Source organism: Anolis sagrei, chromosome 1 (assembly GCF_037176765.1).
Source record: "Anolis sagrei isolate rAnoSag1 chromosome 1, rAnoSag1.mat, whole genome shotgun sequence".
NCBI classification, from domain to species: Eukaryota; Metazoa; Chordata; class Lepidosauria; order Squamata; family Dactyloidae; genus Anolis; species Anolis sagrei.
The window spans coordinates 42,254,070-42,269,731 of NC_090021.1; the positions used below are offsets into that span (position 1 = coordinate 42,254,070).

Consider the following 15,662-nt stretch of genomic DNA (forward strand, 5'->3'; position numbering starts at 1 on the left):
CAGGATGCCATCTCTGTAAGTTGTATCATTAATTTCATGCATCTAATTTCACGCCCAAGAGCACTGTCAAATCAGTGCGTACATATGGTCGATACAAAAAAGTGTCATATTTTATCTATATACACGTATTTGCATATTTGCTCAGTACTTACAGAAACCCAAAGAATGATTTCCAGTCATTTATTTCTGTGTGTCACATTTCTCCAAATTTCTGTCTCTGATTTTGGGAACTGGCCTCCTCCTCAAAGGCATCCCCTGTGTGTTCCAGTCTTTTCCATTCTATCCAAGAAAAACTCTTCCTTCCTAATATGTTGAAGTGTGGATACATGGGCCTCAAGGTGTTGGATCTTCTCTTTAAAGAGAGTCACTCACTTGCACTTGCTGAAGGTTTAGCTATCCACATCTTCTGGCAAGAACTTAAACATATCATGACTTTACTTCTGTTCGTCTCACTCCCAAGGGGAAAACAGGCACAAAGAACAGTATTTCATCTACTGTTTGTAACTGTAAGTTTGTAACTGTAAGATATGCCTATTGAAAACAACAGAACATTGTTTACCTGTGCGGCATAGAATTTTTGCCAGATTTATAAGCATCCTTGAGTCCCCTGTCGGGTTGAGAAAGGCAGGGTGGAAATAAAGTAAATAAATATATAAACATGGATGGTGAAAATCTGCTGCAGTCATTAATTGGACCTCCTGTAGTATATTGCATCCAGTTTGGGCTGTGTATTTTGAGAACAATAATAACAACAACTTTATTTATAGAACCGCCCTCTCTCCCCAAGGGGACTCAGTTCGGTTTACACACAAAGGAGGCAAACATTCAATGCCCGAACTCAAATACAAATATTTTAAAATAAACACAATAATGCAAAAATAATAACCATAAACTTGTGACAAAAGAGAAATTAACACCAAAATGAGGACCAAATACAAATAATCGAATAAACCTAATTATACTAATAACAGCAATTAACCATTTAAACATAAAGCCTAGAAAAGGCAATTAAAATACATTAAAATGACTATCAAGGTTGTTCTTCTCATGTACCACAGCAGCAGGGGACTACAGATAGGTTGGTCAGCATTCCAGTGGAGCTGAAACGTCCTAATCCTCCTCCTCTTCCTCCTCTCCATACACCAAAGTGCTCAAGTGTGTTTCCAAGAGCTCCTGCAAGTTCTCATTCCTGTCTGCTTCTTGCAGCCAACACTGGAGGAGTGGTTTCAACTTGCTCATGTCCTTGAAGCTGAACTGCAAAGCTTCAAAGTGGTAGATGGTGGTCAGGCTGAACATCTTCCCATACAACAATTCCAGGGACAGTCCCACGTCTGCCTGGGTGAAACCCATTGTGATCCTTTTAGGCTTCAGTTCCTTGGCAAATTGTTCCATTTGTGCTGTGGTTGTGTCCTCCTGGGCATCCTCCTCCCCTCCTCTTCCTCCTCCTCTGCTGCCGCCTTCCTGGGCCCTTCCCAGGAGGTGCCCTTTTCGCTGGGGCTCCCGTGGCTGTGAGGGCTGTCTGGGGGGTTGCTGCTGCCACTGGTGCCGGTGCTACTGGCACTGCTTTCCGCAGGGCTGCCGGGACTGCAGGAGGGCTGGGGCTCATAGCCCAGAGAGGAGGAGGATGGGACGGCTGCTGCTGCTCTGGCATCATCAAGGCCCACCATGTAGTAGTAGTGGGCCCCCTCTTTGGGCTGCCAGTACTGCACCTCCAGCCTGACCTCGGGGCCCTTGGCTTCCCCGGGGTACGCCCAGGCCTCCCCTCCAGCCTAGAAGGGGAAGAAGGTTCGGGGTGCCCAGGGGCCCATAGTCTGGCTTCACCCCATTGTAAGCCTCAGGTACAAAGGGAGGCCCCGGTTCTGAATGAGGCCCCATCGGGAGGTGGCTAAGGCAGCTTTGGACCAGGAAAGAGTAGCCTGGGTGGCCCGCTGTAGCTGAGGAGAAGCCCTCGGATGGAGATGTTGAGTTGTGAGATCAAAGATCTGAACTGAGAGTCCAAAATGCCTTGGAGACTTGAAGAGAAAGTCCAAAACTTCTCCAGAACTTGAGAAGAGAGTCTAACACATGGTTTGGATTTCAGGAGAGTCTTGAATGGGAAGAAACTTCCCCAAACAAGACAGACAGAGAGCTAGGCCAAGCTTCTCCTGACATCTTCCTCACTTCCAAGTTCTCCAACTTCAGCCTTCTTCTCTCCAGCAGCCTCCCAACACTCAGTACCTAGAAGAGCTCACCTTAAGTATTTCAGGCTCTGGTAAATGGCAGGGTCAAGCCCAGGTGTTGAAGAAGAAGACCTTTTCTTTGCTCTTGGCAGGTGGCTTCAAGATGTGAAGCAGAGCATCCCAGGCTCAGGAGGGAAGAAAGGAAGGATGCAAACCATAAATAAGGAACCTCAGATCCTGGGACTGAGCTCAGCACTCTTGGAGTCTTGGTTTGGATGTCCCCAAATGTCTACAAACCTTCTCACTGGGGCACCATTATTTTGTAGTTTCCAAGTCTCAATGTGTATTTTCATTGATTTCTTACTTAAAATCAGTTCATTTCCCATATAGGGACACTACACTCTCAGAAATGTAGAAATTGCCCTAATAACTATCCATATGAACACATAAATTCCTCCTTTCCTTTATATTTTTCATATCAAACTTCTCATTCTTAAATTCTCCTTATTATATTACTACCTAATCCACAGGTTCATCCACAGGTTCCATCTGTCTTTCCTTCCATCCTTCTTCATTTCTTTGTTCTTTCCTTCCTTTCCTTTATGACTTGTGATTTGGTGGACCATCATGTTCATTCAGCTTCTTCTTCATGTTACCTCAGCTAGTACATGTACAGGAAAATGGCTTTGGGCTGATAGATGAGAGCACCCGCATTCATTGAGGCCATCTTCAGGGATGCTCCGGGTCATGCACAATAAGCCCCTGGGAGCATAGCATGGTGTAGAAGGTTGACAAGCTGTATTTCCATTTGGAGCACAAAGGCATAATCAATGCACAGGTCATTCAACTAGAAGCATAAATACTGCACAGTTATATCTACCAATGGCAGGAGCCACTAAACCCAGGGCAGGTGCTGATTTTCTTTTCTTCCCCACAAACGAAGCTAAAAGCCAGGCACTCTGCAATAAGAGCTATAAATCCTTTTGGCAGCAAACCTGTCATGCATGACTGGCACAAATCTTTGCCCCTGCCAGAAAATATTTCTGAGCAATTTCTTTCCACTCATATTTGATTCACTTTGTTAGCTGCCACTCCATTTTATGTGATGCTGAAATTGGGCCCAAGAAGAAAACTATTTGTTTCATTCATCTCTGCTCAAGACTACTTTGGGGCTGGCCTTGCACTAGACTATTGTTTATTTTAGCCATTTTGGAATGCAGTGCATGGTGCATGTTAGTTTGGAATGTCAGAGACACAACTTAAATCCTCATCTCACCCACTGAAATGAACAAAAATATTTAGGTCACTTTATCCCATCTCTCCAATGGGAAGTAGACTAATAAATGGCATCCTGATTGATGATAACCTGCCAGATCTCTGAGGAATAGATGGAATAAAGGTGAGACAATGTATGAGAGAGAGAAAACATTATTGAAATTGAGATCTTTAAGATCTGCTTTTTAAAATACAAAGGCCAATCCTGATTTAAAGAGTCAAGCTGAAAAGGACGGAGCCAGCATAACATCTTTCTGAACCTCCTGAAGTTGCCAATCACTGTACTAAATCATTGGGCAAACATTTCCCAGGTTTCCCCATTGCATGATGTCATCTGTATCTCTACAATATTTTCCTGCTTTGTAGCTGGAGGATATATAGATATATAGACATATAGATAAATACTTATAACCCCCTCCCCCACCACACACACACAGAGATCCAAAGATACTTAATGAATGAAGATAATATATTTTTCAATACAGCCAATGTTCTCAATGGCAAAAATGAGTTCCACTTAAGTGGATATTTCTAAACTGAATTTTGGTAACCATCTTTCAGACAACCTTTAGATGTTCATTCCTAATCACTTCCACTGCTAAATAGCTCCTACCACTGCCTCGAATCCTGGGTTTGGGGATAAGATGAATGAAGATGGTGGTGTTGGTATTGACAACTACCACCACTAGCATGAAGAAGTCATTCCTAATGATAGTTAAAGTCTCTTTTCTTCTAATTTGAATTCATTGGTTTGGTCTCTATCCTTTGGAGCAACATAAAATGAGCTTGCTTTATTATCACTGAGAATTAATCACCCACTAACTTTTCTGTAGACAGTATTTCAGTCGAGGCGACTGGCAAAAATACTTCTGAGTATTCCTTACCTCAGAAAACCCTATGAAATTCATAGAGTTGCCATAAGTAAACAAGTAGCTTGAAGAGACATGAATGCACAAAGGGTATTATTATAATCCGCCCTGCATACTCATAGATTCTGTATCTACAGATTCAATGATCCATGGTTTGAAAATATCCCCACTTCCACAAAAAAATCCCCCCCAAAATCCTTAATTTTGCTATTTTATATATGAGACAGCAAAATTAAGGATTCTTTGGGGGATCTTTTTTTAAAAAATTTTTTTTGGTGGACGTGGGGATATTTTCAAGCCATGGATAATTGAATCTGTAAATACAGAATCTATGAGTATGCAGGGCATATTCATAGATTCCTTAATTTTGCTATTTTATATATGAGACTGAGCCCTCGGTGGTGTGGTGGGTTAAACCACTGAGCTGCTAAACTTGTTGACCGAAAGGTCACAGGTTCGAGGTCAGCCCCAGCTTCTGGCAATCTAGCAGTTCGAAAACATGCAGATGTGAGTAGATCAATAGGTACCGCTCTGGCAGGAAGGTAATGGCGCTCCATGCAGTCATGCTGGCCACATGACTTTGAAATGTCTATAGACAATGCTAGCTCTTCAACTTAGAAGTGGAGATGAGCACCAACCCCCAGAGTCATACATAACTGGACTTAATGTCAGGGGAAAACCTTTACCTATATATGAGACACCATTTTACTATGACAACATATATAATGGCGCTTGAATATCCATGGATGAGTGAAAGATCCCTTTTACACATGCTACTGACAAACTAGTCATCTTTCATCCTACATTTATGCATGTAGTATTTCCAGATTAAATTTAGGACTTTATTTTATTTTATTTTTGCTGTTTAAATTTATTTTAAAAATTGTAGTCCAAATCATCAATCTGTTAAATTAATCTTGAATTCTTTTTTGTGTAATGAGTTAGTTGTCATTCTTATTGTGTATCTTCAAGTTGGCACCAACTAATGGAGACTCAGACAAACCTGCACAACCTGTGGCCCTCCTGGTGTTTCAGATTATAGCTCCCAGCATTTCTGGCCATTGGACAAGAGGGCTAGGGCTTCTGGGAGTTGGAGGCCCAAACATGTGGAGGGCCACAGGTTGTGCAGGCTTGCTCTAAGGAGAACCTCTAATGGGATTCTTGGCAAGAGTTGATCAGAGAGGATTGTCTTTGTCTTCCTCTGAGGCTAGAAAATTTTAATTGCCCAAGATCACCAAGTAGGTTTTCCTGGATGACTGGGAATTCAGACTTTGTTCTCCAGAGTTGTAATCCAGTGATAAAACCAATACACCATGTTGTCTGTTTGGTACTAGTTGCCTACTTTGTTCCTACATTCAATCTTCTTTTTGAAAATGTTGAATAACCAAGCTCAAGACAGAACCTTGTGCCATTTAATTTCTTGTTTGTGCTCAACTACTGATGAGCACATTTTTGGTTCAGTAAAGGTATTACAAATCTACTTGATAATTGTGCACACTTTACCATCTGGTCCATGAAAATATATTAGGGGCATCATCTCAACAGCCTTGCTAACATCAACATTTTCAATATACAAAATGCTTTTCTGCAGGGTAAGAAAGACCTGGTGAATGCTGCAGATCAATCAATCTGTTCCATTGTTATATTATGTTAAACAACAATTGTGTGCCTGTCTCACCTAACCTAATGCCACTTAACTATGCCAGCACAGCTTGGGAAATGAATTTAGGCCATCATCTATGTGCACTACTTTTCCTGATATAGCGAACATAGCAGGCTACTGTCTTCCAGAACCAAGATAGTTGGCTGATTTATTCATTCAGCAAAAGTGATAAAACGTTCTGCACCCATAGGTTTCCTGCTGGGTACCCTCAAAAGAAACTCAGCTTGTCTTTACTACAGACGACCTTTGAGGACATGCAGTGGAGCAATATGAGTACAATCACACTGCTTCAGAATTCATTAATAAGTCATGTACAGCATGCAAACTCTGGATTAAACAGAGCAGCTTTCTTTGGGATTTTCTGTTTGAAAACTATAAAATGATAAATCTAGATCAATGGTTGGATTCATTCACCTGCTTACATGGATCATGGTCTGTCCCTATTTTTCCTGCTGCCAAAAAGCATGGCAGGAGGGAAATCACATCACATGCCTGTGAACTATTTCTCTGCCAGATCTTTAGAAGAAAGCCTTCAAAGGTGTACAAAGCATTATTATGTTTTCTTGTAGGTATTGGGACTCCCGCTGTTGTCTTAGGATGTTTTGCTAGCAGTATGGGACTTCCAAAAGCCACATTCGTTTGAAGCTTAAATAAGATTTCTAGAAATCAAATGCAGCAGTCACAGCTACATTTCCTACTGAGTTTTAGAAGCATTTGATATTCCATAAATGAACAGTAAAATTGGTTTGGGACAGACCCCATCAAAGCCAATTTCTTGACATGTTGCAGCAGCAAATGCAGCACAAGATGGCTACTGGGGATAAACAAAGCTATCAGTGTTGCTTTCTCTTTCATTCATCTTTTCAAAAAATCTCAAATTCTTCCCATCAAATTACAAAGAACTTTATGACAAGTTTTTCTCATAAAATAACTGCATTGAATTCTTTTCCATCTCAGCTGGCCGAATTAAATTGATATATCTATTCCCTCTGTAAAGTGGACCATGTTGCACCAACCTGTCAAGTAGCTGTTAAAGATGAAAAACCTGTCAGATAAAAGAGGTGGAAGACCTAATCAAGTACCACAAACATACTTGAATACACTGAGATTCAAAGCCAGATTCTTAAAAGTGAAGCTCTCAAATGGTAACATTTCAATCTTGCATTCTCCTCCATTAAAAAAAAATGAATGGAATTATTTTTATAAAAGATATGAATACATTTTCAAATTATGTGATGTGCTTATCAAAGAATGACCCGCCCTCCTAAATAATATCTTCTGCAAAAATATTACTATTGGGAGAAAGTATGGAGGAAATTTTAAAGCAGTGTCAGAAATATGATGATAATTCATAACTTTCACTTTTTTGTGTTTTGATATTACAAATTTAAAGTAAAGTCAAGGAAAGTGAAGCTCACATGCTGCATCAGGTCAGGTTTTTTAAAAAAATAACCTCAATAGAGCTGGCAGGACAGGGCCATCCCAAGGGCCATCCCAAGACCTCCAATTTCAGGGCCAAAATCCAAGAAGTAAAGGCCCTTACAATGTCATGGTGGGTAGGCTGGTAAAGTTATGGAATTCCTTGCCTCCCTATTTGAGAGCCATGCGTGACTTAGGGCATTTTATTCTAGCACTTAAGACCTGGCTTTTTACTAGAGCATTTGACCCAGGTTAATTTTAACATTTGTATGTATGTGTTTTATCCTGTATAATTTCTGCTATGTAAATTGCCTGGAGCATCTCAGATGGAGGGTGATTAATAAGTAATTAAAGATGATGATGAGAGAAAGAAAGTTATTAAGCCTGATGTACCAATATTTAAAAAATCAACCATAGTTCTGCACAATAATTAAACTGATTTTTTAAAATCAGGTCCAATCCCTTAAAAAACATACCACCCTTAGATTAGATATTTCTCCCTAGCTAATCCGTGGGGGAGACCGTGGGGGAGGTTCTTGGGGCGGTGAGGGCGACCACCTCGGCTCTTGACCCTTGCCCATCCTGGCTTATTAAATCTGCCAAGGAGGGGTTGGTTGATTGGTTTGTGTTGATCATCAATGCATCGTTGGAGCAAGGGACCTTTCCATCCAGCTTGAAACAGGCTGTGGTTCGTCCACTCCTGAAGAAGTCATCCCTTGACTCTACGGTGCTGAACAACTACAGACCGATTTCCAACCTCCCTTTCTTGGGTAAGGTGCTGGAGCGGGTGGTTGCCCTCCAGCTCCAGAGCTTCCTGGATGACATCAATTACCTGGATCGGGCACAGTCTGGTTTCAGGCCTGGTCATGGCACCGAGACAGCCTTGGTCGCCTTGGTGGATGACCTCCGTAGAGGACTGGACCGGGGGAGTGTAACCCTGCTGGTCCTCTTGGACATCTCAGCGGCTTTCGATACCATCGATCATGGTATCCTTCTGGGTCGGCTCTCGGGGATGGGCCTTGGGGGCACGGTTCTATCGTGGCTCCGGTCCTTCCTGGAGGGACGAACCCAGATGGTGAAGCTGGGAGATGCCTGCTCGGACCCCTGGCCTTTGACCTGTGGGGTCCCGCAAGGCTCTATTCTATCTCCCATGCTTTTCAACATCTACATGAAACCGTTGGGAGAGGTCATCCGGAGTTTTGGAGTTGGGTGCCATCTCTACGCAGATGACGCACAACTCTACTACTCTTTTCCACCTAATTCCAAGGAGGCCTCTCGGGTGCTAGACGAGTGCCTGGCCGCTGTGTCTATCTGGATGAGGACGAACAAGCTGAAGATCAATCCCGACAAGACAGAGGTCCTCCTGGTTGATCGTAAACCAGACCGGGGTATAGGGTGGCAACCTGTGTTGGACGGGGTTACACTCCCCCTGAAGCCACAGGTCCGCAGCTTGGGAGTCCTCCTGGATTCATCGCTTACGCTTGAGGCCGAAACTGAGACTTGTGCGCCAGCTGCGTCCGTACCTCGCGAAGGCTGATCTGGCCGGGGTGGTCCATGCCTTAGTCACCTCTAGATTGGACTACTGCAATGCGCTCTACGTAGGGCTGCCCTTGAAAACGGCTCGGAAATTCCAACTGGTTCAACGGGCAGCAGCCAGGATGTTAACTGGGGCCCCTTACAGAGAGAGGTCAACCCTCCTGTTCAAGGAGCTCCACTGGCTGCCGTTTATTTACCGAGCCCAATTTAAGGTGCAGGTGCTTACCTACAAAGCCCTGAACGGTTTGGGACCATCCTACCTTCAAGACCGCATCACAGTCTACGAACCCACACGCTCGCTCCGGTCATCAGGAGAGGCCCTGCTCGTGATTCCACCCGCCTCACAGGCGCGTTTGGTGGGGACGCGGGACAGGGCCTTCTCTGTGGTGGCCCCCCGCCTCTGGAATGCCCTCCCGAAAGATCTCAGACAGGCCCCCACCTTGGCGGTTTTTAGAAAAAACCTGAAAACCTGGCTATTCCAACGTGCCTTCTCAGATTAGGAACCCCACTATCAAAGCCCAGAAGCACTTTAGTAGAGTCAAGACCATTCTCAACGCACACCGCACTTTTACTTTAATCTCATATCCCCCGACACTTTTTCAGCACTTTTAACCCTGTACCCCACTCCAGCCGGCTCAGTCTCTTTTTAATATGTCCTGTTGTATTGTGTATTGCCACTGTTCTCTGCTTTAACTGTTTTATTTGCTATGTTTTGTATTGTTGTATTGTTGTATTGTGTTGTGCTGGGTTCCGGCCTGTTGTAAGCCGCATCGAATCCCTTTGGGAGATGCTAGCGGGGTACAAATAAAGTTTAATAATAATAATAATAATAATAATAATAATAATCCCAATGAGTGAGTCCTATCGCTATTACAGTTACCCAACCTTGAGTTGGAGTATAGCCTGAGTAGGATAGAAGGCACAACAGCATAATATCATAACATAATCATATGCTTATTAAGTCAGGAGTCATTTCCATTGTATTGAGTGGTGCTTATTCCCAGGAAATGAGGAAAATGTGCATAACACTGTTGACTTAATGTAGCTTTGCTGTCTTAATGCCTGCAGAGAGCAAGATAGGTACTGCTACTGTCAGATTTAGTACAAGCAGAAAGTAATTGAAATAGCGAACAAAGAATAGGTGCCAAGATTATATTCTTCAACATTTCACAGATGAAAACGCATGTGGACATCAGAGTGTGGTCAAGGTGGCAAAGTGATTAATAAGGAAGAATACACAAGTTAGAAGAAGTTGAAACAATTTATTATTTTCTAAGCCCACAATAAAGCCGAAATCCTGATCCTTCCTCTTCTAACCATGTTATGGAGTTGATTGGCCCTTTCAATTCAGTTTGCACCAGAAAGTGGGATAGGAAAGGAGTAACATTTCAAAAGCATCATACGACCTTTCACATGGCCACCAGAGTTGCTCCGCATCACCGCGAGGCATGGGGAACTCAGCATCTCACACCCTGCATTGCCCTGTTTCAGTAAAGGGTGATCCCATGGGAGTAAGCATCAATCACGCGTCTTCCTCCCATGGATTCCAGTGGCAGCAGGGAAATCTCCCATGTTGCCACAGCAGCAGCATGTGCCAGGTCCACCCTACTTCACACATTTGGTGGGTGCCAGTGGGCTCCATGGGTGACCGGGGCTAAACAGATGTATGCCGCTGATTTTAGCCCTTTGTGATGAGGTTGCGAAAAGTGGGGTGACAGAGAATTTATGTTTATTTATATCCCACTTTTTCTCTCCATAAGGAGACTCAAAGCAGCTAATTGGCACTGCTCCTATGAAATTGGGACAGGTGGAAGGTATTTCTACATTGTCCAATGACCTGTAGAGTACCTTGGCTCCCTAGTGTTTGGGGCTTCAGAAGTCCCAGGTAGAATTACCATGATCCTGGGAAATAAATATGAAGAAAATCTAGGTGGCCAAAGGCTAAGAACCCCTGGTATGATTTTGTAATTGTGTATCTGTGTTGCATTAGCAACACTTCTCTTGCTATAGGATCACTGTGGTAGTGACTAGGCCTGGGTAACAACGGAAAAATTTGTTTCTAAAATCGATTCGTTTTTTGGGGGGTTTTGCGTTTCGATATTTAAAATAATTACAAAATTTTCCTTTTAAAAAGTTTGATATTTACGAAATTTCGTAAATGGTAAAAAAATAACGAATCGATTTCCAAAACAATAACGAATCGATTCGTTAATGGCGGACGCGACCGCGAAATACGCTAAAAAACCTCCAAAAACTTCTGAAGCTTCCCTCTCCCTCTGTTGTTGACTGTTGGTGTGATATTATATTTTTTTTCACTAACTAAACCATAAAACTAGCCCAGACATGCGGAAATAATAACGAAACGACCTCAGAACAATAACGAAACGAATACAATAACGAAATACGAAGCATTTACAAAACGTCTTTAAAAATTCGTTTTTTTAAAAAAATTGCTCCAGAATGGTTCGTTATCGCTTCGTAATCAACAAAATTAACGAATTATTAACGAATTACGAATTAACGAAACGAAACCGCCCAGCCCTAGTAGTGACAGCTGTATCACAATCCTGGGCCAAAGGCAAAACATCTGAATACTAAAAAAAATAAGTTTGCCTCAAATGAAAATGAAGTACACCCCTGTCTCAATGAAACTAGTCACCATGGCTTCATTTTTCCATGTCCAACAAAATATGTTCTCTGTAAACATTTTTTAGGTTGTCTAGTGTGACTCTGTGGTATTATTGTGCCAGAAGTCTTGCATTTCAGTAGCATTCACTATTGCATGTTCAAGTCTGATTCCCCTCTGGATGTAAATAATCCAAGGCACAAAACACCAGTAGTGAACAAAATAGGAAACATTTTTTTGATTGCAGCAAATAGAGTTGGCCCAAGCCTATGGGTTCTGATATAAGGCATCAACCAACCTATCTATTGGTTAATTAAAACAATGCTCCAGTTTGCTACCAGAATCCTAGGGATGACAGGAAAGAAACCACGAGGGTCCAACAATGATAGCCTCCTTTGCTGCCAGAGGGTGCCATAATGGCATCTGATCCTGTGCCTAGGGCCAGCCGTACCCCCACCACACACTTTGATTTGTGTAATGGAGACCCCTTAATGTTACTAATAGTGATCAGACATTTAAAATCTATGTCTTTGATCTGATGATCCCTAAAAGTTGTGACAATTCAGAAATCAGACATTGCATACATATGTGATACAACTCCCTAATATAGGGAGGTTGAGATGTCCCTCAAAAAGCAACTATTGATCATTCTTTCAGGAGCCAAAGCACCCCCTTACCCAATTCATATAATCTTAGAATCATAGAGTTGGATGAGACCTTGTGGGCCATCTAGTCCAACCCCCTGCCAAGAAACAGGAAAAGGGAGTGAAGCCTTTGCCAGGTCACTCAAGGCAGGTCCACCAGCCTATAGTAATAAATCAGCTAGTTCAATCTCATTTGCCGGCAGTTCCAGTCTCCCTCAAGGCTCAGCCAATGAGATTGAACTAAGTAGCATATGAATCCTGTAATCAAAAGAGTTTAGGAGAATGCTCTCCATATGCATCTGTTTCTGCCAAATGGACCCACCATCCCCTTTTAATTAATTTATTTATCGTGTCAGGAGCGAACCAAAACAGTTGTATTGCATTAAAAAACAGACAAACAAACAAACAAAACACAGACTTGGTATTGTATTAAATGTCCTTTGACCAGTAGCCAGCCACCTGGAGTGTCTCCGGTGTTGCTACAAGAAGGTCCTCCATTGTTCATGTGGCAGGGCTCAGGTTGCATTGCAGCAGGTGGTCTGTGGTTTGTTCTTCTCCACACTCACATGTCGTGGATTCCACTTTGTAGCCCCATTTCTTAAGGTTGGCTTTGCATCTCATGGTGCCAGAGTGCAGTCTGTTCAGCACCTTCCAAGTTGCCCAATTTTCTGTGTGCCCAGGAGGGAGTCTCTCATTTGGTATCAGCCATTGATTGAGGTTTTGGTTTGAGCTTGCCACTTTTGGATTCTTGCTTCATCAGACATGATTAGCATTGCTTTCTCAAAAAGAACATAAGCCATGTAGTGTCTAGATTCTACTTGATAAGCATGTAATTATTCAAGACATAATGTTACTTTTGCTGGCACCACCTTCTTTTTTATATGCCAGATCTGTTTGGGGCACTAGAGGATGTACAGGAGAAGTTGGAAGTAAGTTTTGGGGGTATGGCTTGTGCAGTGCCCCAATTCAATTGTCTCCCCACATGCCTGCCCTCGTGGTTTGTTTTACCTTTATTGTCTGGGATGGAAAAAATAAAATAACTGCATTATAAATACATGGGGGGAAAAGAGTGTGCTTCAGCATCCCATTTTAATGTTCTGCAGCTTGCTTTTTATGCAGATGGCAACTGGAAAGGGGATTTTTATTCATACTTGGATTTACTTTTACTTGCATTTGCATATTCCCAGTATTTACTTTAAAAGCCATAGGTTAGCAGAAGCAGAGCCCTGCATTCTTTTGAGTGGGTGGTGTTGTTATCCTTCATATTGTCTCCAGAATTATTTCACTAGTTTATTCGTTTTCCATTTATCTAAGCTTATCCTATTTTTTCTTCTGGCAGAAGGCTCAAACTAACTCCCAAAATGTAATTTGTGGTGTATAATTAAAAGGTCTTCTATCCTTCTGATACAATGGGGAGGGGGAAGTTAAACTTTGAAACCTGAGTATAAATTTCAGTTGAGCCAGAGTTGAGCTAACTTGTTAGTTCTCTAACTATAGAACTGTTATCTTTTGTTGCATGATCAAGTCCAAATCCTCATCTTGTAGCCAGAACAGAACAGATAAGTGATTCCTCCATACACTGTCAACTTATGCAAATGTATGTGTCCCTTCTATTGTCATTACAGTAGAGTCTTGCTTATCCAACTTTCACTCATCCAACCTTCTGTATTATCCAACACAGAAATTACTACATAACATTACTGTGCATTGAACTGCTTTTTCTGTCAATTTGTTGTAAAACATGATGTTTTGGTGCTTAATATGTAAAATCATAATGTAATTTGATGTTTAATAGACTTTACCTTGTTGTTGTTCATTCGTTCAGTCGTCTCCGACTCTTCGTGACCTCATGGACCAGCCCTCACCAGAGCTCCCTGTCGGCCGTCACCACCACCAGCTCCTTCAAGGTCAGTCCAGTCACTTCAAGGATGCCATCCATCCATCTTGCCCTTGGTCGGCCCCTCTTCCTTTTACCTTAAGCCCTCCTTATTATCCAACATTTTTGCTTATCCAACATTTTGCTGGTCCATTTATGTTGAATAAATGAGGCTCTACTGTATTATGTTGTTTCCGACTCTTCAGCCAATGCCAGAGCTCCCTGTTGGCCGTCACCTCCCTCAGCTCCTTCGGAGTCAAGCCAGTCACTTCAAGGATGCCATCCATCCATCTTGCCCTTGGTCGACCCCTCTTCCTTTTTCCTTCCATTTTCCCCAGCATAATTGTCTTCTCTAAGCCTTCCTTTCTTCTCATGATGTGGCCAAAGTACTTCTCTTTGCCTCTAATATCCTTCCCTCCAATGAGCAGTTGGGCTTTATTTCCTGAAGTATGGATCTTCTGGCGGTCCAAGGCACTCTCAGAACCTTCCTCCAACACCACAGTTCAAAAGCAGATTATCTTCCTTTGCTCAGCCTTCCCTATGATCCAGCTCTCACATCCATAGGTGACAATGGGGAATACCATTGCTTTAATTATGCGGATCTTCATTGCCAGTGTGATGTCTCTACTCTTCACTATTTTATACTGTATTATAGTTGATCTCAATGTATAGGGAACAACTTTCTCATATAGGAAGCCTCCTGTGCTCATGAAAAATCTTACAAAACTGCATAAAGTCTCTATAATAGTAGTAATCCTGTTTCAAATATGCAATGGGTAAACCACACAAAGTCACAACTGTTGGTGTTCTCATAGGAGCACTCTGTCATCTAATTTATAGAAACACCACCACTATCTTTGCAATCAGGGTAAAATTCTGTAGTGGTGAAGAAGTAAAATATTTGATGAATTCCTAGGGGTGCGAGGGAAGGGGATCATGGTAGGATGTAATTTGTGATTCAGATGTCCTATTTTCCCACTGTGGAAAGGCAGGGGTGGAGGAGAGTGAACAAGTTCTCCTAGATCTGCAATCTGGGTAAGTGGTTTATAATATATGCTCTCTGCTTTCAGTGCAGAGCTCTCCTTCCGCTGCTGATTGCTGTTAATTCAACAATGTGTTGTTAGGAGTTGTTCATTGATTACTAAGCAAATCACAGAGGAAAATGACACATTTTATGGGCTTCCTAGCAAAAAAATCCAGTAAAATTCACCTCATTTCTGTTGAAGATTAATGGAGAAGAACATTTCAAGGTAGTTTGTTGCAGCCAAATAGTTATTTTTCTGTTTGTTTTTCTGTGGTACAATGAAGATAAATATTAATCCAATATCAACCTTTATAATTGAAAAGGGGGGAGTGTTAAATATAGGCAGTTTTATGCTTTAAATCTCTATTTAATTATAGTTTTAAGGGAAATATCTACTCTCTAATATCATGCAGCCAACAGCTTCCAAGTTGTATTAGAAGTTATATTTCTACAAAGCTCTGGATGTTTTAGTAACTCAACTTGAGGATACAATCAAATGGTAAAATGTAGATTCTGATTCCAAATACTAAGGAAATTCATTATGGCTTTGGTCAGTTTTACAGTGAGGCAC

At 42.0% G+C, this 15,662-nt stretch overlaps 1 protein-coding gene and 1 pseudogene across 2 annotated transcripts in view; one reads left to right on the top strand and one right to left on the bottom strand.

The window, feature by feature from the left end:
• The window catches only part of ALK (ALK receptor tyrosine kinase), a 759,925-nt gene that overhangs the window by 545,576 nt on the left and 198,687 nt on the right, over positions 1–15,662 (top strand). The window lies entirely within an intron of this gene.
• LOC137095852 (POU domain, class 5, transcription factor 3-like) overlaps positions 1,111–15,662 on the bottom strand; it is a 42,252-nt pseudogene continuing 27,700 nt past the window's right edge.